This window comes from Physella acuta, unplaced genomic scaffold (genome assembly GCF_028476545.2).
Source record: "Physella acuta isolate Inbredline_101_S28 unplaced genomic scaffold, ASM2847654v3 ptg000398l, whole genome shotgun sequence".
Classification (NCBI taxonomy): domain Eukaryota; kingdom Metazoa; phylum Mollusca; class Gastropoda; family Physidae; genus Physella; species Physella acuta.
This window is the reverse complement of record NW_026731917.1, coordinates 658,548-685,236: the sequence shown is the minus strand read 5'-3', so window position 1 is coordinate 685,236 and position 26,689 is coordinate 658,548. Positions and strand designations below refer to the sequence as shown.

At 42.0% G+C, this 26,689-nt stretch overlaps 1 protein-coding gene across 2 annotated transcripts in view; it reads left to right on the top strand.

The window, feature by feature from the left end:
- LOC131942299 (uncharacterized) overlaps nucleotides 1-26,689 on the top strand; it is a 125,629-nt gene that overhangs the window by 12,368 nt on the left and 86,572 nt on the right. The window lies entirely within an intron of this gene.

Sequence of the window (26,689 nt, the reverse complement as noted above, 5' to 3'; positions counted from 1 at the left end):
TGTTTGCTCGACTGCTTTTAATTTTGTTTTTGCAATGCAAGCATTTTGTAAATTTCAATTGCTCATGTTCATGTTTTATCTGATCCTCTTCGGTGTCAAAATGTATCCAGCAGAGCCCACATCTTATATCTTCTTGCTCTATGCTTTCTGTATCCTCTACGTCTTGGGTTAGTTCAGCATTGATGCTTAGATTGATTACTGTCTTTTTAGTGTTGCCGGATTTTGGTGTCTTTAGGGGTCTTTCGATTTTCATTGGGCTATCGTTCTTTTTTTCCTTTTGTTTGTTGTTGTGTCGGTGTCAATTGTCGAGTTTTGCTGTCGTTGTTTGTTGCGCGCTGTTCATGAGAAACTGTTTGTTTTGGTATTGAAGATTTCTAGTTGTGTTGTGTTTAGCTTGCTTATTGCTGTCGGGGCTATTGTAGGGAGTTCTGTGTCTGAAGGCATCGGTGTCATTGTTGGTGGTTTCGGTGTTGCTGCCTCTGTTGCCTGTGTTGTTGTTGGGTCTGCTTGTTGCAGTGACTCTTCGTTTGTTGCCTAACAACAGTTTGTCCTATGTTTGTTTGACCCACGTGTTTGACATGCTTGTCGTCTGCCTGGTAATGCGATTAACATGTTACTTGTTGTGTCTTTGTAAGTGATTTTAATTTAGTGTGGGATGTGTTGTGGGTTGTCATTGTAGATGGTAAATTTCCGGTTGTTTGTGTGTGGGATTGCAGTGATTGTGGGTATATGTTTGCGTATTGTTCTATGTGCTTTGAATATTTTGTTGCTACTAAGAGTTAAGTGGACTTATCTGGGGGTGCCGCTGACTTAGTCTTTCTGGTATATCGAAAACTCTAGTGTGTAGGGTCCGAATTGTTTGTGGCGATGTCCAGATCTGCTGCACTGAAGTGGCCGGACGAGAAATACCATGTACCTGCTCGTCCTTAGTTCAGCAGCAGAATCTGGTGTTGGCTGATGAGACTGAACAGTATGTGACCAGGACGTTTTGCTGGCCATTGGATTAGATGGCATCTTACATGACTGTTTTTGAGGCAGTGTTAAGGAATGCTGGTCCTTCTTCCAATTGGTCGATAGAGATGGTTGTAAACTAGGCTGTAGCTGTAAGGTGTGGGGCCCAAGATTTCATTACGCCACCCGAACCGTAGTCCGGGTGGCTCCTCTCCCCAGCTCTCACCCTAGAGCAGGGGTCGGCTACCTTCAAATTCCATGATATTGAAATAATAATATGGCTCTTTATAAACTGGGACATTTTGTAAATTGTAACTTTTGGCTCTTCCGTCTCCAAAAGTTGCCGACCCCTGCCCTTGAGGGATCACCAAGGGGCGCAACCCCTTTGCTGGGTGCTTGCTGTTTTTTATTTTTTTTTATTTTATTTATGTGATTATAGCACAGGGGTCGGCAACCTTTTGAAGCGGAAGAGCCAAAAGTTACAATTTTCAAAATTTCCCTGGTTTTAAAGAGCCACTAACATTTTTTAAATTTCAAATATTTTATTTTTTATTAAGATTATTAGTATTTGTTCAAGGAGCTGGAGAGCCGCATCTTGATATCAAGGGAGCCGCATGCGGCTCGTGAGCCGCAGGTTGCCGACCCCTGTTATAGCAGAATAATTAAAGTTCGCAAGAATGATTCTTTTTTTTTTTTTTTTTTTAAATACTTTTATTTTCAAATAGAAATAATTACATCAGCATATACAAATAGTTAAAACATTTACAAAAAATTATCATTACATGAACAAAATGGTGAACATTACCAAAAAAGGATTTTTCGATCAACAATTCAAATGAAGATTATTAGAAATAAAGAAATACAAAAAAGGTATTTTTACAGTTTTGTTGAGAATGTTTTTTTTACAATTTTTAAAAATATTATTAAAGTTACCAAAACAATTGTAAGTATTAATTTAATAAAATGAATACATATAAAAGGAAGAGAGGTCGTTGGGGTCATTTTGTACGTTTTGGACCAAAGTACAATAATACAAGAAAATAGTAAAATAGTGTCAAATAATGTCTTTACAATGTTTGTTTGTAGGCTGTGTAAATAAAAAAATACACACATAAGCAACAATAGTAACCTTAATGACAAATAAAAAATTATGCGAAACGAGGTGGGGACATGGGGGTTGTGGGCGTCGGAGTGAAATTTATATTGTTGGATATGTATTTTGATAATACATCATCCTCAGTATTTAGCATAGTATTTCATTTTCAACACAGGGTGTGGTCATGGAGACGAGGGGGATCAAGATATGTGGGCAATACGACATGGGGATCCTTGGGCTTAGGGGAGGGGGGCGGGTAGGTGTGATGGTTGAAGATGTGTCGGTTACGAAAAACTGTATTTTTTTTAATACTTTTATTTGCAATTAAAACAAGTACATCAACATCAAATTTTTTAACATAATTTTGAACACCAAATGAAAACGACAGGTTTTGCAAATGTACATAATGAATATTTACATGTCATGTATTTGATTATAAAGAATTGCAAAGGATGACAGTAAAAGGGGTGAAGGTCAAATGAAAGTGTCAGAAGACTGGGTGGGGAGAGGAAAGGAATTTTTTCAGAGAGGGTCAAGGGGACAGTGAAGCATTTTCTATGTAGGAAAACAACTTAAGTTGACTAGTTGAAAGGGTGTTGTAGTGGTCGCATTGAGTTTTCAAAAGGTTGCAGTGTGAAAGATGAGGGGAAAGAGACAAGATTTAGAACTTTAAATAAGTTCTGGATATTGATGTTGCGGTGGGTGGTGGGGTCGTTGGAACAGTTAAAGGGATTGTGGGGTTATCATGTCTGGGGGTAAAGTGGATAGAGAGGGAGAGAGGAGGGGGTAGATATTTTTTATTTTTATTTTTATTAATTCAATTGTTTTTAACATTTAAATCAGTAATAATAATATATTTGATAGATTTTACATAGCATCAAAGACATGAACAATGAACATCAATTGCATATATAATAATCAAAGGGAAAAAATAAAATGGCATAAGAACTAGATTAAAATAAGGTGTGCAAACTAGGTTTCTCTTCACTGCTTAGTTTAGTGTGCTGCGGAGTCAAAAGTTCACACTGTAGCCACCCATGGACAGAAATAGAAACGACTGTAGGAGAAGGGTCTCTGTAATCACGTACTGATCTATCATTCCAAAACTTTCCATGACATAAAATTGACTCTTGGCAATGAGGGCACGCTACCTTGAAATGTCCGCCAGTCCGGTTGAGTGGGGGGGGGGGGGGGGGGGGGAGTGTGTGTGTGTGTTGGGGGGGGGGTTGAGGTGGGTATCTCTTTCTACCATTCAGGTTGTGCATTTTAAAACCCGGGAAACAGAAGACGGTTCTAATGTTAATTTACTTGGGGGCTGATCGAGTGATGTTTGGCTTGAGACTGTCTAAATTAAAATTAATACTTTATTTATTTCTTTCCTGTATATTTCTTTTTTTTTCTCAGTTAAGTGAGAGTTCCCAGTCTATGTCTTAGCTTTGCTTGAAATATTTCTTTTAACTCGATGTCCGTGTATTTTGTGAAAAAATATCTGACTTTATTCCTAATTTGCCATATAGTCGATCTATAAATAGCCATTGCTACTAGTCTGTTTTCGTCTTCTGTTCTTTGTCTAGTCGTGTTAATTAAATTAAGTGTGATTGCTTTATTTGTTGTGGCTGTTTGATTGGTGGTGTTTAATATTTTCGCAAGTGTTTGCTTTGTTTTCTGTACTAATATACAATCTAAATAAATGTGTTTCTCAGTTTCTTGTATATTTTGTTTACACGTTTGACATGTTATTTTAACATTTTGATTTGACTTTGTATTTCGTGAAACTGGAGTTGTGTTAAAAATCAGTCTGTATGCTATTTCCCTTTCTTTTGGTGTAATGCGTTTATTATGTAGGTTTCTAAATGTATCTTTAATGTCTATTATATTGTGTTCCCTGGCCCAACTAATTCTCGTGTATAAGGGTGTCGCTTGTTGTTTGATTAGGATGTCGTATATTTTTTTTGTGTCTTCCCCAATAATGCTTTTGTTTCCTTGGAATGTTGCTAGCGTTTCTTTATAAAAGCTACCTATGTCATTTCCCCCATAGTGTGGTGTTATGATGTTTAATTTTAAAATGCTCTTTATGTTTAACCCAATGTAGTATTGTGCTAATGGATGATAATGTGGTTCTATCCTTATTCTATCCAGGTGTTTTAATCGGAAGGTGTTTATTTTAGTTTGAATGTCGTGTAGCCCTATACCTCCATTTAATTTATTTTGTATTAAGGTTTTGTGGCTAATGTTTCTAATCGTATTTTTGAAAATGAACTCTCTAATGTGCTTGTTTTTTTTTTTAATAAATGAGTTGGGTATTGTAGAGTTCGTCGCTACGAAAATTATTTTTGGAATGATATATCTGTTTACTAATGCAGCTCTGGCAAAAATGGTTGTATTGCAGTATTGGTATTTTTCCAGATTGTGATTTATTTTATTTTTCAGTGTGGTCCAAGTTTCTTGGTCGTTTATTGTGGGATCGCTAGTATAGGTTATTCCATAAATTTTGAGTTTGTCAGTTATTGTTATGTCTATGTGATAGTTATCTTTACCTTTCCATTTACCTATACCCATTACTTTTGATTTTTCTGCGTTTATTTTTCCCCCGCTCCCTTTCCCAAAGTTGTTGAATTTTTCTATTACAGTTTGTATTGCTTTTTCTGTTTGTACTAAGAAAGTAGTGTCGTCTGCGTATGCAAGTATTTTCTTGCCTACCGTGTTTGGAATGTACAGTCCTTTAATCGAGTTGTCCTGTCTAATGTTTTCTAGTAGGGGTTCTAATCTTAGGATGTATAGTAGGGGAGATAAAGGACAACCTTGTCTAACTGATTTCTGTATGTGAAAAGCGCTTGTAACACTGTTGTTTATTAATAAATGACTATGTGCATTGTTATATATTATTTTTATCCATGTTTTAAAATAGTGTCCTAGGTTGTAAGCATCTATTGTTTTTATTAACCATGTATGATCTACTCTGTCGAACGCTTTCTGTTGGTCGATGCTAAGAATCGCTAGTTGTGTGTCTTTCTGCGTGCTATAATGTATGATGTCTCTGATTAAGTGCGTGTGGTTGTGTATGTTTCTACCTGGTATGCTATACTGCTGATCGGGGTGTATTAATTTAGATATGAAGGGTTCGAGTTTCTTAACTAAAGTTTTTGTCAATATTTTATAATCACTGTTAAGTAAAGATATAGGTCTGTAATTTATACTTTTTGTCCTGTCCGTATCATTTTTGGGAATGAGTGTTATATATGCCCTGTTAAAATCTGTAGAACAATCCTCTCTTTCATGTATGTCCTAAAATGTAGCGTGTAAAAGGAGTATTAAGTCATTTTTGAAGGTTTTATAAAATTCATTGGTTAGTCCGTCTGGTCCTGGAGCTTTATTTAGTTTTAGTCCGTCTATAGTCTTGGATATTTCCTCTTTAGTAATTGGCGCGTTGATTTTGGTACAGTCATTGTTGTCTAGCCTTGTTGTGTACTTAAGATAATGTTCTTGTATTTCATAGTCTGTATCTTCCTTATTGAAGAGGTTTTGATAGTATAAAGTAAAGTGACGCTTTATACTTTCCAGGTCATTTGTTATAGTCCCGTCGTCATCTGTTATGCTACATATCTGTTTACTGTTGCAGTGTATTTTTTCCAAAATTGTGTTGTAATGGGAGGGGTCTTCGTTGCCTATCATGTCTATTCTACTACGTATTAGCGCTCCCTTGTGTCTATGTGTTTGTATTTTGTTTAATCCTGATTCTACTTTTTCAATTTTGTCCTGCGATGCTTTATGACTGATTAACATATCTAGTTGTCTGTCTAGTAGTTCTTCCATAATTTTCCTATCTGTGTTTATTTGCCTTGCTATTTTGATAGAGTATTCCCGTACCATATATTTAAAATCTTCCCAGAGCTCTAGTGCATGTGTGTTTGATGCTCTCTGTGTGAATTCTGATGCTAGCTTCCTTATTTCTGTGATGTATTCGCTATTTTCTAGAAGCGTGTTGTTGAGTTTCCAATATGTATTCTTTGTTCTGTGAGAGGGGGTTAATTTGTAGTTGAGCAATAACTATTTTGTGGTCTGTAAATGTAAGTGTCTGAGCGAGGTGTTTTACTTTGTTTGCCGTTATGCTTTCATGAGCATATATTCTGTCTAGCCTAGCTGCGCTATGATGTGTTCTGCTGTAGTGCGTTGTTTCAGTGAAATTTAGTGTATTGTTTGTAGGTGTCTTTTAAGCTTGTCGTTTTTATTATATTGTTTAATGCAGGGGTCGGCAACCTTTTGAGACGAAAGAGCCAAAAGTTACAATTTACGACATTACCAGGTTTTTAAAGAGCCACTAACATTTTTATGTCAATGTTGTATTTGTTTAGTATATATATAATCCTAAACAAATATCATACTATATATATATATATATATATATGTATATATATATATATATATATATATATATATATATATATATATATATATATATATATATATATATAATCCTAAACAAATATCATAATATATATATAATTTAAAATAAATAGCTTTGAATATATGAGATAATCTCATTTGAATTTGTGTTGAGAGGATCTACTATGTAAGTCAGAGTACTTGCATTTGTTTTGAATAGTTCAAATCTCTCAGTGAAAACACCCTTCATTTTGTTTATATTAATGCTGAAGTGATTGAATCGGTTTCATAACGATATTTTTTTTCAGATTTTTCGTAATGCAGTAATTCACCGCTCATCATGTATTCAACAAACATATTTTTTTTCGAAACAAACAACCTTTTCAAGCAAGACATAGGCTGGGTTTTCCTTTCAGTTTTACACTTAGCTGGTTTAGTTTCTTTGTGAAGTTGAATATTTCAATTCGGAATGGACAATGTAATAGGACAGGGGTCGGCAACCTTTTGAAGCGGAAGAGCCAAAAGTTACAATTTTCAAAATTTCCCTGGTTTTAAAGAGCCACTAACATTTTTTTTATTTCAAATATATTATTTTTTTATTAAGATTATTAGTATTTGAGCAAGGAGCTGAAGAGCCGCATCTTGACATCAAAAGAGCCGCATGCGGCTCGCGAGCCGCAGGTTGCCGACCCCTGTAATAGGAAGTACACTGAGATAGGGGGTAGCTATTAATATTCTAATAGAATGGTGAATGTTTATTGTTTATAACTATTGTTATGTCGTTTATTACAGAGTGTTGCAGACTAATATTTTTATGAGTTTTGGAAATAAAATAAAATAAGTATTAATATTTGTGCATGGAGCTGAAGAGCCGCAACTTGACATCAAAAGAGCCGCATGCGGCTCGCGAGCCGCAGGTTGCCGACCCCTGGTTTAATGTATTAATTTGTTCTTTATCGTGTTTTAGCCTGATTCCAAATAGATATTGTTCCAACAGAAAATGGAGTTCTTAACCAATAACTGAATAGTACTTTTTATTTATTAGAAAGTCAAATTTAGAAATTAAGTGGTCAGCTAATCTGCATTAAACTTAGGATTTTAAAAGTTTGCAAATCTTTGATAAAAATGTTTAACTATTTATAAAGTAAATATGTATAAAATTTAAATTAATGACGCAAATAAAATTGTAACGTTTAATCAAAAGTTTAATACTGATCAAGATAATTAAGATTAAAATATAGCACTTATCTCCCCTTAAAAGAGTTGAGTGCGGGTTCAACACGCGTGCAATTTATTCAAGCGTTCGTTAATTTTCTAGATCGTATTTTTCTATGGAGCTATCAAAAATAATTTTCTTTGTATTCACCAACATTAAAGTCGTAATAAAATGCAATTTATCTTTAACACATAATAATTAGTTTTCTTTGTCATTTAATTAAAATTAACACCAAAAAAAGATTAAAATCTCAATTTTGTTCGATTTTTCTTAGAGGTGTGTGGGTGTGAGGGAGGGGGTAGGGGTGGCATGTAGCAGACACTATGCACCTATTAGACGAGTTAGTGACAAAAGAATTAGGTCACAGGGACCTGACAGTGCAGTAACTGCGTCACAAGACGACTGTTATTTATGTCATGACAAGACAAACCAGACTAGTAGCTTAGTCAAGTCGGTGAGGCCATTTAAAAAGTTGGAAGTTGATGCTAGGCTTCACATACATTACACGAAAGAAATAAAAAAAAACGAAACAAAATCACGCTACACGAAGACAGACACAATCTCGTTGTACAAAGATAAAATAAACCGGGAGTGATCTCCCCTAAATTTTCTCGTATATTTTTTTAAATAACAATACGTCGGATGGCAAATCCGGATATAGACATGATTTTTAATAAATTTTTAATGACTTAAACTTTTAAAAATAGAATAGATTCTCATAGAAAAAAGAATTGCGCAGTACTCAAGTTATAGGTTTTTGAAAAACCAAAAGTAGAATAACTTCCACTTCCGATTATCGGAAATCGTTGAAAAGTTGATACAGAACTACAAATTTGATATAACATTATGTATGAAATTTCATCAACCTAGCTGTAACGGTACTCACAGACACACACAGACACACACAGACACACACAGACACACACACAGACACACACACGCACACACATACTGACAAAATCGCAAAACTATGTTTTTCCGACTGAGGGAGGTGTAAAACTTCCAGATTTGTAAAAATCTCGATTTCGATTTTTTGCACGATTACAATACTTACTCTATACTTCGTATACGAGAAAGTAAAAAAAAAAAAGCCTACACAGATCTAGACGAAGATGGACAAATCAAAGCAAGACAATATATTTCCATAGACGAAGACAGACAAACTGTCGTTAAACGAAGACAAATAAAATCTCCTTAATGAAAGACAAAAACCTAGATAGACAGACGAAAACAGACAAAAAAAATAGCTAGGCGAATCAGACAAACTCCCACTAGATAAAGACAGACAAAATCTCTCTAGACAAATCAGACAAACTCTCACTAGACAAAGACAGACAAAAAAATAGCTAGACGAATCAGACAAACTCTCACTAAACAAAGACAGACAAAAAAATAGCTAGACGAATCAGACAAACTCCCACTAGACAAAGACAGACAAAAAAATAGCTAGACGAATCAGACAAACTCTCACTAGACAAAGACAGACAAAAAAATAGCTAGACTAATCAGACAAACTCCCACTAGACAAAGACAGACAAAAAAATAGCTAGGCGAATCAGACAAACTCCCACTAGATAAAGACAGACAAAATCTCTCTAGACAAATCAGACAAACTCTCACTAGACAAAGACAGACAAAAAAATAGCTAGACGAATCAGACAAACTCTCACTAAACAAAGACAGACAAAAAAATAGCTAGACGAATCAGACAAACTCCCACTAGACAAAGACAGACAAAAAAATAGCTAGACGAATCAGACAAACTCTCACTAGACAAAGACAGACAAAAAAATAGCTAGACTAATCAGACAAAATCTCTCTAGACGAATCAGACAAACTCTCACTAGACAAAGACAGACAAAATCCCGTTAAACGAAAACAGACAAAATCTGGCCAGACAGTCCCCGCTGACCTCTGACCTAACGACCCACGAAACACTTAATCTGACACAACTTGCTACCCCACACACCGCACCCAGCCGAGACACACACACCCTCACCTACCACCACAGTACTCTCCCCTACATTCTCCTCCATGCACCCCCCCCCCCCTCAAATATCTCCACCCCTTCACCTCCACACCTCCGCTCGCTACTCTCAACATGAGCGAGCATCTCTACGCTCGCTACTCTCAACATGAGCGAGCATCTCTACGCTCGCTACTCTCAACATGAGCGAGCATCTCTACGCTCGCTACTCTCAACATGAGCGAGCATCTCTACGCTCGCTACTCTCAACATGAGCGAGCATCTCTACGCTCGCTACTCTCAACATGAGCGAGCATCTCTACGCTCGCTACTCTCAACATGAGCGAGCATCTCTACGCTCGCTACTCTCAACATGAGCGAGCATCTCTACGCTCGCTACTCTCAACATGAGCGAGCATCTCTACGCTCGCTACTCTCAACATGAGCGAGCATCTCTACGCTCGCTACTCTCAACATGAGCGAGCATCTCTACGCTCGCTACTCTCAACATGAGCGAGCATCTCTACGCTCGCTACTCTCAACATGAGCGAGCATCTCTACGCTCGCTACTCTCAACATGAGCGAGCATCTCTACGCTCGCTACTCTCAACATGAGCGAGCATCTCTACGCTCGCTACTCTCAACATGAGCGAGCATCTCTACGCTCGCTACTCTCAACATGAGCGAGCATCTCTACGCTCGCTACTCTCAACATGAGCGAGCATCTCTACGCTCGCTACTCTCAACATGAGCGAGCATCTCTACGCTCGCTACTCTCAACATGAGCGAGCATCTCTACGCTCGCTACTCTCAACATGAGCGAGCATCTCTACGCTCGCTACTCTCAACATGAGCGAGCATCTCTACGCTCGCTACTCTCAACATGAGCGAGCATCTCTACGCTCGCTACTCTCAACATGAGCGAGCATCTCTACGCTCGCTACTCTCAACATGAGCGAGCATCTCCTCGCGTCGAACTTCCGATTGGATTTACAACTACCAGCTGTTGATGGGTTCACTTCTACAATCTGTGGTGAGGTTCATTTCTACCATCTGGGGTTGGGTTAACTTCTACCACATCTTGTTGGGTTCACTTCTACCATCTGTGGTGGGGTTCATTTCTACTGTCTGTGGTTGGGTTCACATCTGTGGTTGGGTTCACTTCTGTGGTTGGGTTCACTTCTACTGTCTGTGGTTGGGTTCACATCTGTGGTTGGGTTCACTTCTGTGGTTGGGTTCACTTCTACTGTCTGTGGTTGGGCTCACATCTGTGGTTGGGTTCACTTCTACTGTCTGTGGTTGGGTTCACTTCTGTGGTTGGGTTCACTTCTACTGTCTGTGGTTGGGTTCACTTCTGTGATTGGGTTCACTTCTATCATCTGTGGTTGGGTTCACATCTGTGGTTGGGTTCACTTCTACCATCTGTGGTTGGGTTCACTTCTACCATTTGTGGTTGGGTTCACTTCTACCATCTGTGGTTGGGTTTACATCTGTGGTTGGGTTCACATCTGTGGTTGGGTTCACTTCTACCATTTGTGGTTGGTTTCACTTCAATGGTTGGGTTCACTTCTGTGGTTGGGTTCACTTCTACCATTTGTGGTTGGGTTCACTTCTACCATCTTTGGTTGGGTTCACATCCGTGGTTGGGTTCACTTCTACCATTTGTGGTTGGGTTCACTTCTACCATCTTTGGTTGGGTTCACATCTGTGGTTGGGTTCACTTCTACCATTTGTGGTTGGGTTCACTTCAATGGTTGGGTTCACTTCTGTGGTTGGGTTCACTTCTACCATTTGTGGTTGGGTTCACTTCTACCATCTTTGGTTGGGTTCACATCTGTGGTTGGGTTCACTTCTACCATTTGTGGTTGGGTTCACTTCTACCATCTGTGGTTGGGTTCACCCACACACTTGTCATAAGACCCACACATCAAAAACCCACAAGCATCTAGAAACTCCTCGTGAAAATTAAAACTGAAAATTTAAACCAGAAAAAAAAAAACATCTCCGAAACTAGTGCAGTAATTTATTCTTAGCCAGATTATGTAACAATATTTTACCTGGTGTATGTTTACCCCCCTCCCCCCACTCATTAAACACACACCTAAGACAGCGTCACACACCTCTCCCCCGTACACACAACGATCAGAGTTAAAGATACCTGCTGGCGTCTGAAGTTGTTTGTTTAAGAGATGAAAACTGATGGCGGCTGGGTGATCCACCAGCTTTACTGCACCATTTGATACAGGCTATTTTGTCGGGGGGCCTCGTTAACTGCACAAACTTGACGGGCTTATTTATAGTAACCAGTTGCTGCTTGGCTAGTTAACTACTGTAAATATATATATATATATATATATATATATATATATATATATATATATATATATATATATATATATATATATATATATATATATATATATATATATATATATATATATATATATATATATATATATATATATATATATATATATATATACATATATATACATGTATGTATGAGTGTGTGTATGTATATGTTTATGTAAAGGGCAGGTAAATATTGCTGTACGCAGGAAGCAGGTTGAAATAACAGATCGCTGTAAGAGAACACTAGCCGTGGGGAGCGATAGGTTTGTGGAACAAGTCGACCGTATCCAGGCAGAGCTTCTTACAGGGAGCCCACCCCCCCTCCCCTGCCACCACCCCCCCCCCCCCTGCCACCACCCCCCCCCCCCCAAAAAAATGTCTACCGCCCCCACCCCCCTCGAACGAAATGAAATTTATATAGAAAATATATACTTTTAACAGTGTCCGCCCCCCCCCCCCCCCGAAGAAAGTCTACCGCCCCCACCCCCGAACGAAATGAAATTTATATAGAAAATATATACTTTTAATAGTGTGTCCGCCCCCCCCCCCGAAGAAAGTCTACCGCCCCCCCCCCCCCCGAAAATTTAATGTGCCGCCCCGGAGTAAAAAGTCTGGAAGAAACCCTGTATCCAGTGGTAGCCACCAATACCCCACCCTGACCTAACCATTACCCCACCCTAACCTAACCATTACCCCACCCTAACCTAACCATTACCCGACATTCGTGTTGGTGGAATGTTAAGGAGTGACGCAGGGCTATATTAAGCTATCTACCTTCACCCTCTTCCACCCCCCACTTGCCTTCGTCAAATCTTATTACAAAAAGTCAGAACCCTACTAAAACTTGTTCACGCGTTTACCCAATTAGGTTTACCAAACTTGCACAAATTTGGCCACAGCTTGCCAGTTTTACCAAAAGTTTACCCAACTTGCCAGTTTTACAAAAAATTTACCCAACTTGCCAGTTTTACAAAAAAAATGCCCAACTTGCCAGTTTGTCCAAAAGTTTATTCCAACTTGCCAGTTTGTCCAAAAGTTTACCAAACTTGCCAGTTTGTCCAAAAGTTTACCAAACTTGCCAGTTTGTCCAAAAGTTTACCAAACTTGCCAGTTTGTCCAAAAGTTTACCCAACTTGCCAGTTTTACCAAAACTTTACCCAACTTGCCAGTTTTACCAAAACTTTACCCAACTTACCAGTTTTACCAAAACTTTACTCAACTTGCCAGTTTTACCAAAAGTTTCCCCAACTTGCCAGTTTGTCCAAAAGTTTACCCAACTTGCCAGTTTGTTCAAAAGTTTACCCAACTTGCCAGTTTGTCCATAAGTTTACCCAACTTGCCAGTTTGTCCAAAAGTTTACCCAACTTGCCAGTTAGCCCAAAAGTTTACCAACTTGCCAGTTTTACAAAAAATTTGCCCAACTTGCCAGTTTGTCCAAAAGTTTATCCCAACTTGCCAGTTAACCCAAAAGTTTACCCAACTTGCCAGTTTGCCCAAAAGTTTGCCCAACTTGCCAGTTGGCCAAAAAGTTTACCCAACTTGCCAGTTTGTCCAAAAGTTTACCCAACTTGCCAGTTGGCCCAAAAGTTTACCCAACTTGCCAGTTAACCCAAAAGTTTACCCAACTTGCCAGTTGGCCCAAAAGTTTACCCAACTTGCCAGTTAACCCAAAAGTTTACCCAACTTGCCAGTTGGCCCAAAAGTTTACCCAACTTGCCAGTTTGCCCAAAAGTTTACCCAGTTTGCCCAAAAGTTTACCCAGTTGGCCCAAAAGTTTGCCCAACTTGCCAGTTTGCCCAAAAGTTTACCCAACTTGCCAGTTGGCCCAAAAGTTTACCCAACTTGCCAGTTAGCCCAAAAGTTTACCAACTTGCCAGTTTTACAAAAAATTTGCCCAACTTGCCAGTTTGTCCAAAAGTTTATCCCAACTTGCCAGTTAACCCAAAAGTTTACCCAACTTGCCAGTTTGCCCAAAAGTTTGCCCAACTTGCCAGTTGGCCAAAAAGTTTACCCAACTTGCCAGTTTGTCCAAAAGTTTACCCAACTTGCCAGTTGGCCCAAAAGTTTACCCAACTTGCCAGTTAACCCAAAAGTTTACCCAACTTGCCAGTTGGTCCAAAAGTTTACCCAACTTGCCAGTTAACCGAAAAGTTTACCCAACTTGCCAGTTGGCCCAAAAGTTTACCCAACTTGCCAGTTGGCCCAAAAGTTTACCCAACTTGCCAGTTGGCCCAAAAGTTTACCCAACTTGCCAGTTTGCCCAAAAGTTTACCCAACTTGCCAGTTGGCCCAAAAGTTTACCCAACTTGCCAGTTAGCCCAAAAGTTTACCCAACTTGCCAGTTAGCCCAAAAGTTTACCAACTTGCCAGTTTTACAAAAAATTTGCCCAACTTGCCAGTTTGTCCAAAAGTTTATCCCAACTTGCCAGTTAACCCAAAAGTTTACCCAACTTGCCAGTTTGCCCAAAAGTTTGCCCAACTTGCCAGTTGGCCAAAAAGTTTACCCAACTTGCCAGTTTGTCCAAAAGTTTACCCAACTTGCCAGTTGGCCCAAAAGTTTACCCAACTTGCCAGTTAACCCAAAAGTTTACCCAACTTGCCAGTTGGCCCAAAAGTTTACCCAACTTGCCAGTTAACCGAAAAGTTTACCCAACTTGCCAGTTGGCCCAAAAGTTTACCCAACTTGCCAGTTGGCCCAAAAGTTTACCCAACTTGCCAGTTGGCCCAAAAGTTTACCCAACTTGCCAGTTTGCCCAAAAGTTTACCCAACTTGCCAGTTGGCCCAAAAGTTTACCCAACTTGCCAGTTAGCCCAAAAGTTTACCCAACTTGCCAGTTAGCCCAAAAGTTTACCCAACTTGCCAGTTGGCCCAAAAGTTTACCCAACTTGCCAGTTGGCCCAAAAGTTTACCCAACTTGCCAGTTGGCCCAAAAGTTTACCCAACTTGCCAGTTGGCCCAAAAGTTTACCCAACTTGCCAGTTAGCCCAAAAGTTTACCCAACTTGCCAGTTAGCCCAAAAGTTTACCCAACTTGCCAGTTGGCCCAAAAGTTTACCCAACTTGCCAGTTGGCCCAAAAGTTTACCCAACTTGCCAGTTAACCCAAAAGTTTACCCAACTTGCCAGTTAGCCCAAAAGTTTACCCAACTTGCCAGTTAGCCCAAAAGTTTACCCAACTTGAGCCAACATTTCTCCCACACCTCCTTGCTACTGACATTTGTTCCTTCCCACTTGACCTTTGACCCCGTCACAGAAAATCATTCACCTTTAGATTCTACCCTGTTGCTTGTTCATTCATGTGCCCCTCCCCCACCTCTTCCCCCTCCGTCCCAACCCCTTCCCACCCCCTCCCCATCAAATTTTGCACGTGCTTCCATCGCGTGGGCGGTCAATACGATCTGAGCCTGCCGCTCCAAGTCTATTTTTAAACCCATTTTTAAATTTTTTTTGTTTTTTAAAAACCTGCGCTGGAAAAAAAAAACGAAACTGTGAGAGAAATCTTGTCTTAAATCTGGGTAAATCTATGCTCATTTTTTGACAGCTTTAAAGACAAAAAAATTAGAGTACAAACTTATATATATATATATATATATATATATATATATATATATATATAGAGAGAGAGAGAGAGAGAGAGAGATATAGATATAGATGTATAAACAAAAAAAGGTTACATTATGAAATGTAACCGGTCAGGTATAGTACAAACACACATACACGACACAGAATTGAAAGAAAACCTGACTGCTGTCAGATATAATAACGGAGAAGCTATTTCAAGCTGTTTACACATAAGATCCCGTCTTCAAAGGCAAAAATAATCACGAAAATTATAAATTCATTCGGAGTTTATGCCGACATAGTGATGGTACAGATCTAAATCTTGTTAAGGTTTTATGTTCTGCACAATTTGAGCTATCTTCAACTGGAGTTCAAAGTCGGATTTTAATGGTTTGAAGATCCAGAAAGATTAAGATAAAAGATGAAATAATTAACTAGAAAAAGAAACGAGTTATCGTAATAACAGTTCTTGTGATAATACAAACAGAATTTTCTTTACATTTTTTTTAGATTACTTTAAACAGTTCACATTTGTCAGAACGTAAATAATCTACGTCCGATAAGTTAACTTATCACCTAACACTTTTAAAAGTGTACTGACTTCAAACTCTTGCAAGTGTGTAATGTTTAGTGGATTGTTCTTTCAAATAATTTCTAGCAACATGCTTTGCGTTGTGTTCCGATGTCAATGTGTTGTGTGCGTTTGTTTGTTTGTTTGTTTGTTTGTTTGTTTGTTTGTGAGTGGGTGAATGTGTGTTTGTTTATGTATGTCTGTATAGGTCTGTATATGTGTACGTTAATGAGTAAATATATGTGCGTATGTTTTTTTGTGTGAGTAGGTGAATGTATCTGAATGTATATGTGTGCGTATAAATGAATATGTGTACGCTGTGTGTATATGTATGTGTTATAAAAATGCTCAGCAAAAAAATTAACTAACCAGTGAGACTACGTTGAGAGAGTATCCGAGTCTGATCTCGCAGAGGCGTAGCGATGGGGGGGGGGGGCAGAGGGGTACATATGTCCCCGGGCGCCGACCTTAGGGGGCGCCAAAATGGGTTGTAAAAACAAATAAAAATGTCATTTTAGCTGCATTTTTGCATTATAAATAGTTTGAGGGGGGGGGGTGCAAATTGAAAGTTTGAGGGGGAAGGGTGCAAATCGAATGTTTGAGGGATGGGGGGGGTGCAAATTGAAAGTTTGTACCCGGGCGCCGGGATGGGTCGCTACGCCTCTGGTAGCAAGATATGTTGATACGGAGGTAGTGATACGGTTGATGCCAAGACGATTAATGTTGATACTCTTGATGTTGATACGACAAAACTGGTGTGTATATGGCCTGTGCTAATACAGTGAATGTTGATACAGTTTAACGTGATACTTGTAACGTAAAAACAACTTTTCTCTCCCCTCCCCACCCTTCTCCACACCATCCCCACACAAGTTCATCACACCCCCCCTCCTCACACCCTCCTCACACAAGTTCACCCCCCCCCCCCCCCACACCCTCCCCCACACCCGACTCACACAAGCTCACCCATCTTCTTCTAGATTTCAATCACGTGACCAGTTTTCTATCTGAACTAGCGCCGCTCTAGAGTAAATAATCCGGTACCGGACGTAGGACTTCCCACGTGACCGGTCTTTAAACCCTGCCCTCTAGCGGAGCGGAAATTCCAGCAGGAGACAACATGTCTGTGTTGGTTAAATAGCTGGCCGCTAGAGGTCGCTAGAGGTGCAACTTTTATTAGATATATAGCATAACATATACAGTATATGAAATAAGATATATAACGTACAATACATGTCGTATAAAAGTATAATATATATTTAAGCACATTCGCATTCATATATATTTCTACAACATATATATATATATATATATATATATATATATATATATATATATATATATATATATATATGTTTGTATGTATATACATGTGCCTGTGTCTGTGTATGTGTGTAGGTGCACCGCTGTAGCATATCTATGTTCCCTAGTTGGTTTAATTGTGTAATTGGTTTAAATTACATATTATCTATACATTCTATAGATTTTATTCCCTCTCCCCCCCCCCATACTCACACACACACTGATAGATGCATGAAATAAACTATGTCTATGAAGCTCTCAAAATTAAACGATTGTTGAAGTAAATTTGTGCACATCCCACATAATCATTTGACCCAATTTGTCTCTGAGCATCATCAACCATTAAAATTACCGCCCCCCACCCCTTTTTTTCACACTTAAACAGCCCGTTATGTAACTAAAAAATGAAACTTATGTGACCTTCATCTTGACTCCACCCCCTCCCCCCCTCTCCGACTGACTGCACGCAGATCGTCTGCGAATATCCTCGCCTGCTAGTCGTAAACGCACAAGGTGTGAGCAGCGCCTCACACAACGTGAGTACTACAGGATAGAAGGCTCACGTGCGTGCACGCTGATGTGAGCTCACTCCCAAGTTTTGATTTCACGTGGAGACTATCGTGGTGTAGGTCTGTGGACACGTACGTTCAAATAGTTTTCGCGAATAGTTTTTTTTTCGCGAATTATTTTTAGATTTGTCTTTGGAAAAAAAAATGTGCTGATACTTCAATCTATCGATTTTATCGATCTTGTTTCATCGATTAGCATTTGTGGAAGATTTGTTTGAAATCAACTTGAAGTGTGTTCAATTGTTGGAATAGATAAGACTTGTAGCTTGCTGTGTGTTTTGTTCTTTAAAAATAGATATACAATAAGCTGACACAGGCCTACTTTTGGAAACTTGATTTAAAAAAAAAATATTTTAGTTTATATTTGGCGCATGAGGTAATTTCACCTTTGAAAAAATAAAATAGATTATAGCTCAGAAAAAAAGTAAAATATTAACCGAGAAACATTTGCTGAAATCTATTTTTACTAGGTTTTTTTATACTATGGACTGCTCATTATATTTCATTATATTTTCATTGTATTTTACATTTCATAGCGGACTTATCATTACTGGACATTGGTTTATAGGGGACGGCCGTGAGTTTATAGGGGACTTGTCTATAGTTTATGGTCGTACGTTTCTAGTGTATTGGTTGTAAGTAAAGCTAACCTATTGGTTCTATTGGTAAGTCGGGCAGATGAAGTTCTTTGACCTAGATGTGTGACAGGTCAGTTCTATGCCCAGGCGCCGCTTTTTGTCTAACTTTCGTCAGGTACCCATAAGAGCTGGGTGACCTCATTAACGACGAACATACCGAAATTAAGGCTCGTCTTAACAGTCGTGTGCGCTACCACCCGGCCACGCTTTCCTCGTGAGGGTTGGGGGGGGGGGATTATTCGACCTATAAAAGTTAGAGTCAATAATGTATCAAACCTTGACACAGTATAAACTCATATAAATACTATAATATTACAATATAGAATAGAGAATAATTCTTAGTGTGTATATTTAGAATTATTTAGATCAGGGGTCTCCAAACTACGGCCCGCGGGCCGGATGCGGCCCGCGAAGTCCTCTCATCCGGCCCGCGGAAATCTTTTTGTCCACGGAAAAAAACGTTTGTTGGTTATGACTGAGGAACTTTGCCCAGAAAAATCAAAGACATGCCTGGAAGAAACTGGCCCCCGAACTGAAATTCAATAGTTAATGCGGCCCTCGGACTGAAAAGTTTGGAGACCCCTGATTTAGATGAATGGAGAGTGTGGGTAAAGGGTGTGTGTGTGAGAGTTGCGTGTGAGTAAAGCGTGTGTGTGGAGTGTGTGGATGTTGCGTGTAGGTGGAGTGGGTGGGTGGAAGTTGCGTGTGGGTAAAGCGTGTATGTGTGAAAGTTGCGTGTGGGTGGAGTGGGTGTGTGTGGAGTGTGTGTGGGTGGAGTGGGTGTGTGAAAGTTGCGTGTGGGTGGAGTGTGTGGGTGGAAGTTGCGTGTGGGTGGAGTGGGTGGAAGTTGCGTGTGGGTGGAGTGGGTGGGTGGAAGTTGCGTGTGGGTGGAGTGTGTGGGTGGAAGTTGCGTGTGGGTGGAGTGTGTGGGTGGAAGTTGCGTGTGGGTGGAGTGTGTGGGTGGAAGTTGCGTGTGGGTGGAGTGTGTGGGTGGAAGTTGCGTGTGGGTGGAGTGTGTGGGTGGAAGTTGCGTGTGGGTGGAGTGTGTGGGTGGAAGTTGCGTGTGAGTAAAGCGTTTGTGTGGAGTGTGTGGGTGGAAGTTGCGTGTGGGTGGAGTGTGTGGAAGTTGCGTGTGGGTGGAGTGTGTGGGTGGAAGTTGCGTGTGGGTGGAGTGTGTGGGTGGAAGTTGCGTGTGGGTGGAGTGGGTGGGTGGAAGTTGCGTGTGGGTGGAGTGTGTGGGTGGAAGTTGCGTGTGGGTGGAGTGGGTGGGTGGAAGTTGCGTGTGGGTGGAGTGGGTGGGTGGAAGTTGCGTGTGGGTGGAGTGGGTGTGTGTGGAGTGTGTGTGGGTGGAGTGGGTGTGTGAAAGTTGCGTGTGGGTGGAGTGGGTGGGTGGAAGTTGCGTGTGGGTGGAGTGGGTGGGTGGAAGTTGCGTGTGGGTGGAGTGGGTGGGTGGAAGATGCGTGTGGGTGGAGTGTGTGGGTGGAAGTTGCGTGTGGGTGGAGTGTGTTGGTGGAAGTTGCGTGTGGGTGGAGTGGGTGGGTGGAAGTTGCGTGTGGGTGGAGTGTGTGGGTGGAAGTTGCGTGTGGGTGGAGTGTGTGGGTGGAAGTTGCGTGTGGGTGGAGTGTGTGGGTGGAAGTTGCGTGTGGGTGGAGTGTGTGGGTGGAAGTTGCGTGTGAGTAAAGCGTTTGTGTGGAGTGTGTGGGTGGAAGTTGCGTGTGGGTGGAGTGTGTGGGTGGAAGTTGCGTGTGGGTGGAGTGTGTGGGTGGAAGTTGCGTGTGAGTAAAGCGTTTGTGTGGAGTGTGTGGGTGGAAGTTGCGTGTGGGTGGAGTGTGTGGAAGTTGCGTGTGGGTGGAGTGTGTGGGTGGAAGTTGCGTGTGGCCGGAGTGTGTGGGTGGAAGTTGCGTGTGGGTGGAGTGTGTGGAAGTTGCGTGTGGGTGGAGTGTGTGGGTGGACGTTGCGTGTGGGTGGAGTGTGTGGAAGTTGCGTGTGGGTGGAGTGTGTGGAAGTTGCGTGTGGGTGGAGTGTGTGGGTGGAAGTTGCGTGTGGGTGGAGTGTGTGGGTGGAAGTTGCGTGTGGGTGGAGTGTGTGGGTGGAAGTTGCGTGTGAGTAAAGCGTTTGTGTGGAGTGTGTGGGTGGAAGTTGCGTGTGGGTGGAGTGTGTGGGTGGAAGTTGCGTGTGGGTGGAGTGTGTGGGTGGAAGTTGCGTGTGGGTGGAGTGTGTGGAAGTTGCGTGTGGGTGGAGTGTGTGGGTGGAAGTTGCGTGTGGGTGGAGTGTGTGGAAGTTGCGTGTGGGTGGAGTGTGTGGGTGGAAGTTGCGTGTGGGTGGAGTGTGTGGAAGTTGCGTGTGGGTGGAGTGTGTGGGTGGAAGTTGCGTGTGGGTGGAGTGTGTGGGTGGAAGTTGCGTGTGGGTGGAGTGTGTGGAAGTTGCGTGTGGGTGGAGTGTGTGGAAGTTGCGTGTGGGTGGAGTGTGTGGGTGGAAGTTGCGTGTGGGTGGAGTGTGTGGGTGGAAGTTGCGTGTGGGTGGAGTGTGTGGAAGTTGCGTGTGGGTGGAGTGTGTGGGTGGAAGTTGCGTGTGAGTAAAGCGTGTGTGTGGAGTGTGTGGGTGGAAGTTGCGTGTGGGTGGAGTGGGTGGGTGGAAGTTGCGTGTGAGTGGAGTGTGTGGGTGGAAGTTGCGTGTGGGTGGAGTGTGTGGAAGTTGCGTGTGGGTGGAGTGGGTGGGTGGAAGTTGCGTGTGGGTGGAGTGGGTGGGTGGAAGTTGCGTGTGGGTGGAGTGTGTGGGTGGAAGTTGCGTGTGGGTGGAGTGTGTGGGTGTAAGTTACGTGTGGGTGGAGTGTGTGGGTGGAAGTTGCGTGTGGGTGGAGTGTGTGGGTGGAAGTTGCGTGTGAGTAAAGCGTGTGTGTGGAGTGTGTGGGTGGAAGTTGCGTGTGGGTGGAGTGTGTGGGTGGAAGTTGCGTGTGAGTAAAGCGTGTGTGTGGAGTGTGTGGGTGGAAGTTACGTGTGGGTGGAGTGTGTGGGTGGAAGTTGCGTGTGAGTAAAGCGTGTGTGTGGAGTGTGTGGGTGGAAGTTACGTGTGGGTGGAGTGTGTGGGTGGAAGTTGCGTGTGAGTAAAGCGTGTGTGTGGAGTGTGTGGGTGGAAGTTGCGTGTGAGTAAAGCGTGTGTGTGGAGTGTGTGGGTGGAAGTTGCGTGTGGGTGGAGTGTGTGTGGTAGTAGCGTGTGGATGGAGGGTGTGTGTGTGGAGTGTGTGGAAGTTGCGTGTGGGTAAAGCGTGTGGGTAAAGCATGTGAGTGGAGTATGGGTGGTGCGTGTGGTAGGAACGTGTACCCATGTGCAGGATAAACAGAGTCAAATCACGAGCTGTTCGATCTACCAATTTAAGTTTAGGTTTTTTTTGTGCTTGGGGGTGGTGGGGGTGGGAGTTAATAACTTGACCTTTGTCCAGTTTCCGGCTGTTCTATTTTTACAGCCTCACATCCCTGCTGCCGTCAGTTCTTCAAGAAAACTCTGCCTCCAGGTCTGTCTTGGGCGCCCTCTATTTCGCCTCCCCTCGAGTTCCACTCAAGCGCTTGGCTTACAGTGAGCCTTTGGCAGTGTGTGCCCCACCCAGCGCCACTTCCTCCTTCTTTTTGTACTCGTATGGGCTCTTGCTTCTCCTTCTCCACAGGTCTATGATAGTCACATTCTCCTGTCAACTCTATTTCAGAATCTGTCTGAGACATTTGTTGATGAAGGTCTGCATCTTGTCAGTGCAGGTCTTTGAGACTCTCAATGTCTATGCTCCATACAACAAGACCGCCTTCATAGATTAGAATCGCTCCGATATTTCTTGAATCGATCCCATGACGTCACACAACCCACATGACATCATAAACTATTCCGTGACGTCACACGAATACATTATCCAATGGCAGCTTAGGATCAGGATACATCATCCAAACACTCTCACACAAACACTATCTCACACACTATGTCTCACACACTATCTCTCACATACACACACTGCTAGAGTACTGCTCCCTTCATGCCACCCCCTCCCCCACATACCCTCCCACCCCACATCCTCCCCACCTCCCCCCATCCATATGAGCAGTGGGTCGATGTGTGTCGTCCACAAGCCAACGACCTGCGTGTGACCGGGATTTGAACTCCAGCTCTTCGATTTATCAATCAACCGTTCGATACCTTCGTCCTGCGATTTAAACCCTGTGCGAGATCGACCTTCGCGTGACCTTGGTTGACCTTGACCCTTGCTGAAAAATAGAATACAATAGTCCCCTATAACGTTGGGTTTCACGTTACCCTTTTTTTAAAACCTTGACCTTAAAATAGCCTTGTTGACCGTGACCTTCTCATGTCCTCTGACCTTTCGCTTATATGTGCTTTTCAAGTTGACCTTAGCCACGGCCTCATCCCACGTCTACCACACGTCTGCAACCACACACAACCCAACCCCCTCTGATGGCCCTCCCACACAACCCAACCTCCCATGCCACGCTCCCTTTCACCCCCCCCCCCCCCCCACACACACACACACCTAACAAGTTGACATCCTGCTAAAATTCGACACAACCAATCACCTAACTGTAAAGACCAAATCAAGCTACAAATAAAACAACTGCCCCCACCCTCCCACATAACACCTACATCACAAGATCCACAAACAAGTATGTAGGTAGAAAGTAGAAAGTAAAAAGTAAAAAGTAGAAAGTAGAAAGCCATTCAATCTGATACTCGTAATCATTATATTTAGAAAATACACGATGTCGATACTACAGGCGATACCAGCAGTCGATACTCAATTGTTAGTTAACTGTAAAAACAATAAAGCTTGCTTTAAAAAAATCCTTTCAAATTGGCAGACGCTAAAGATAAGCCCTTTGCAATGTATTGACTGTAAAAACCGACAAAAGAGAAGGCCGTAGAATAAAAGAGGACATAGCAGGGACATAGTGACACAGGGGACAGAGTGGATCAACATCTTTAAGCCCTCAAATAAAGACAGAGCAATGAATCGCTGTAATGCTCGTTCAGTGGCCCATATGAGTCACCGTAATGCTAGTTCAGTAGCCCATATGAGTCACAGTTTAAATGACACTAGCTAACAATTGTGGGACTTTTCCCATTTTGTAAATGAAGTCACGTTCTTAGTTTGGGGAAGGGGGAGGGGCGAGGGGGGGGGGGAAGAAAGTCTTAAATAAGATTGCGACCTCAGATAATTTTGAAAAAAACAAAATGACGTGTTATTGACAAAATGTTTGAAGGCTTCACGTCGTTAATCTAAATTTAGAATGTTTGTGTCGAAAAAAGAAACACTACAGCTAGCCTTAGTTTACGGACAGGGTCAACCCTTTAGTCTAGACAGCGAATCGAAGTTTTATTTTCATTTAGTGAGGTGACGTCCATGTTAGCATTGTCAGCATTTTTCGTCTATCTTGTAATCTCGACGACATTCTTTCACTCACATCCTCCGTCACCAGTATGACCTTGACCTACATGCTCACACCAAACTACTCCCCCCCCCCTACCACATCTCAGCACTCCTACAATCTGACAATCCTTTTCAAACAAGCCGCTCCAATCACTAATATGTATTTGTGAGACACTGGACACATTGGTGAGACACATTGGTGAGACACATTGGTGAGACACATTGGTGAGACATTGGACACATTGGTGAGACACATTGGTGAGACACTGGACACATTGGTGAGACATTGGACACATTGGTGAGACTTTGGACAAATTGGTGAGACAGTGGACACATTGGTGAGACACATTGGTGAGACACATTGGTGAGACATATTGGTGAGGTACATTGGTGAGACATTGGACACATTGGTGAGACACATTGGTGAGACACATTGGTGAGACACTGGACACATTGGTGAGACACATTGGTGAGACACTGGACACATTGGTGAGACATTGGACACATTGGTGAGACTTTGGACAAATTGGTGAGACAGTGGACACATTGGTGAGACACATTGGTGAGACACATTGGTGAGACATATTGGTGAGGTACATTGGTGAGACATTGGACACATTGGTGAGACACTGGACACATTGGTGAGACATTGGACACATTGGTGAGACAGTGGACACATTGGTTAGACTTTGGTGAGACACATTAGGTGAGACAGTGGACACATTGGTGAGACTTTGGTGAGACACATTAGGTGAGACAGTGGACACATTGGTGGGCTGGATTAAAACCTCCATTTTCTACTTTCATAACTCTCCAAGAAAGTACCCTGACCGATTTAAACTTTCACCCCCCCCCCCCCACCAAATAAACCCTAACTCATCTCTCCCTCAAACTTTAACCCACATCTAGTACAACAACTCCCCCCCCCCCACATGTACCCCCCCCCCCACATGTAACCCACCCCCCAAATGCTATACAAACCTTGTATCGGGTGAATCACAGACGTGAGCACACAAAATGCACGTGGGAAGACTCTTTAGCCTGAAGGTAATCTGTTTACACAACAGACCAGCATCCGGCATGTTAGAGCAGAAGACAGACGTTTTTTTAGACCCTGTAGGTGGAGACAGACAGCCGCAGAAAGTAAACAGATATAAATAGGATGATTAAATATGTCCAACTGCACGGAGCTTATTTTAAAAAAATATGACTGGTGGTCTGTGAAACTGACGGATAGGTACGTATACGTATATGGTGTACAGAGTCGTAGAAATCCATTCCGGCGCCCGGGACGAATTATCAGTTTTACTTCCCCTCCCCCACACTTTTTAGGCCCTATATATAATTAATAAAGTTGGCGAAAAAGACACCACACGTTTTGAATGATCAGAGACGATTTTTATCAATAACTTTCTCATACAATTTTTTGTGAAAAATACAGTTAAATAAGTCAGTAACGCTAACTATGTATAAATAATACAGCTCTGAGTGAGCTAATTTTTTGCTATCCCGTTTGGCGCTTCCCCCCCCCCCCCCCCCCCCCCCCCACTTACGTTCGCGGCCACCCAGTCCGCCCTACCCTAGCTATGCCTCTGATGTTGTATGTGTCTTACAGTTAACTAAAGCAGTTTATGGAGTCTAGTGTTTAGCGTTCACCATTTAACATAGTACTTGTCTCTACATTGACTTAATAGAGAAATCATTTTTAGCATCCACCCCCACCCGACAGGTGTTATACGATCAAACGTGACACCCAGATGTGTGACAGTCAAACGTGACACCCAGATGTGTGACAGTCAAACGTGACGCCCAGATGTGTGACAGTCAAACGTGACACCCAGATGTGTGACAGACAAACGTGACACCCAGATGTGTGACAGTCAAACGTGACACCCAGATGTGTGGCAGTCAAACGTGACACCCATATGTGTGACAGTCAAACGTGACACCCAGATGTGTGGCAGTCAAACGTGACGCCCAGATGTGTGGCAGTCAAACGTGACACCCAGATGTGTGACAGTCAAACGTGACACCCAGATGTGTGGCAGTCAAACGTGACACCCATATGTGTGACAGTCAAACGTGACACCCAGATGTGTGACAGTCAAACGTGACACCCAGATGTGTGGCAGTCAAACGTGACGCCCAGATGTGTGGCAGTCAAACGTGACACCCAGATGTGTGACAGTCAAACGTGACACCCAGATGTGTGGCAGTCAAACGTGACACCCATATGTGTGACAGTCAAACGTGACACCCAGATGTGTGACAGTCAAACGTGACACCCAGATGTGTGACAGTCAAACGTGACACCCAGATGTATGACAGTCAAACGTGACACCCAGATGTATAACAGTCAAACGTGACACCCATTTGTGTGACAGTCAAACGTGACACCCATTTGTGTGACAGTCAAACGTGACACCCAGATGTGTGACAGTCAAACGTGACACCCAGATGTGTGACAGTCAAACGTGACACCTCGGTGTGTGACAAACAAACGTGACACTCAGTCAAGTGACAGACAAAATGCCACGCTTCATGCATATTCTATAAATAAACTTGAACACGTCCATCCATCAATGTTATTTGCACTGATCAGATTAGGACAATGTCTAGAACTTGCATTACAACTTTACAGTAAAATAAGATGTCGGCTA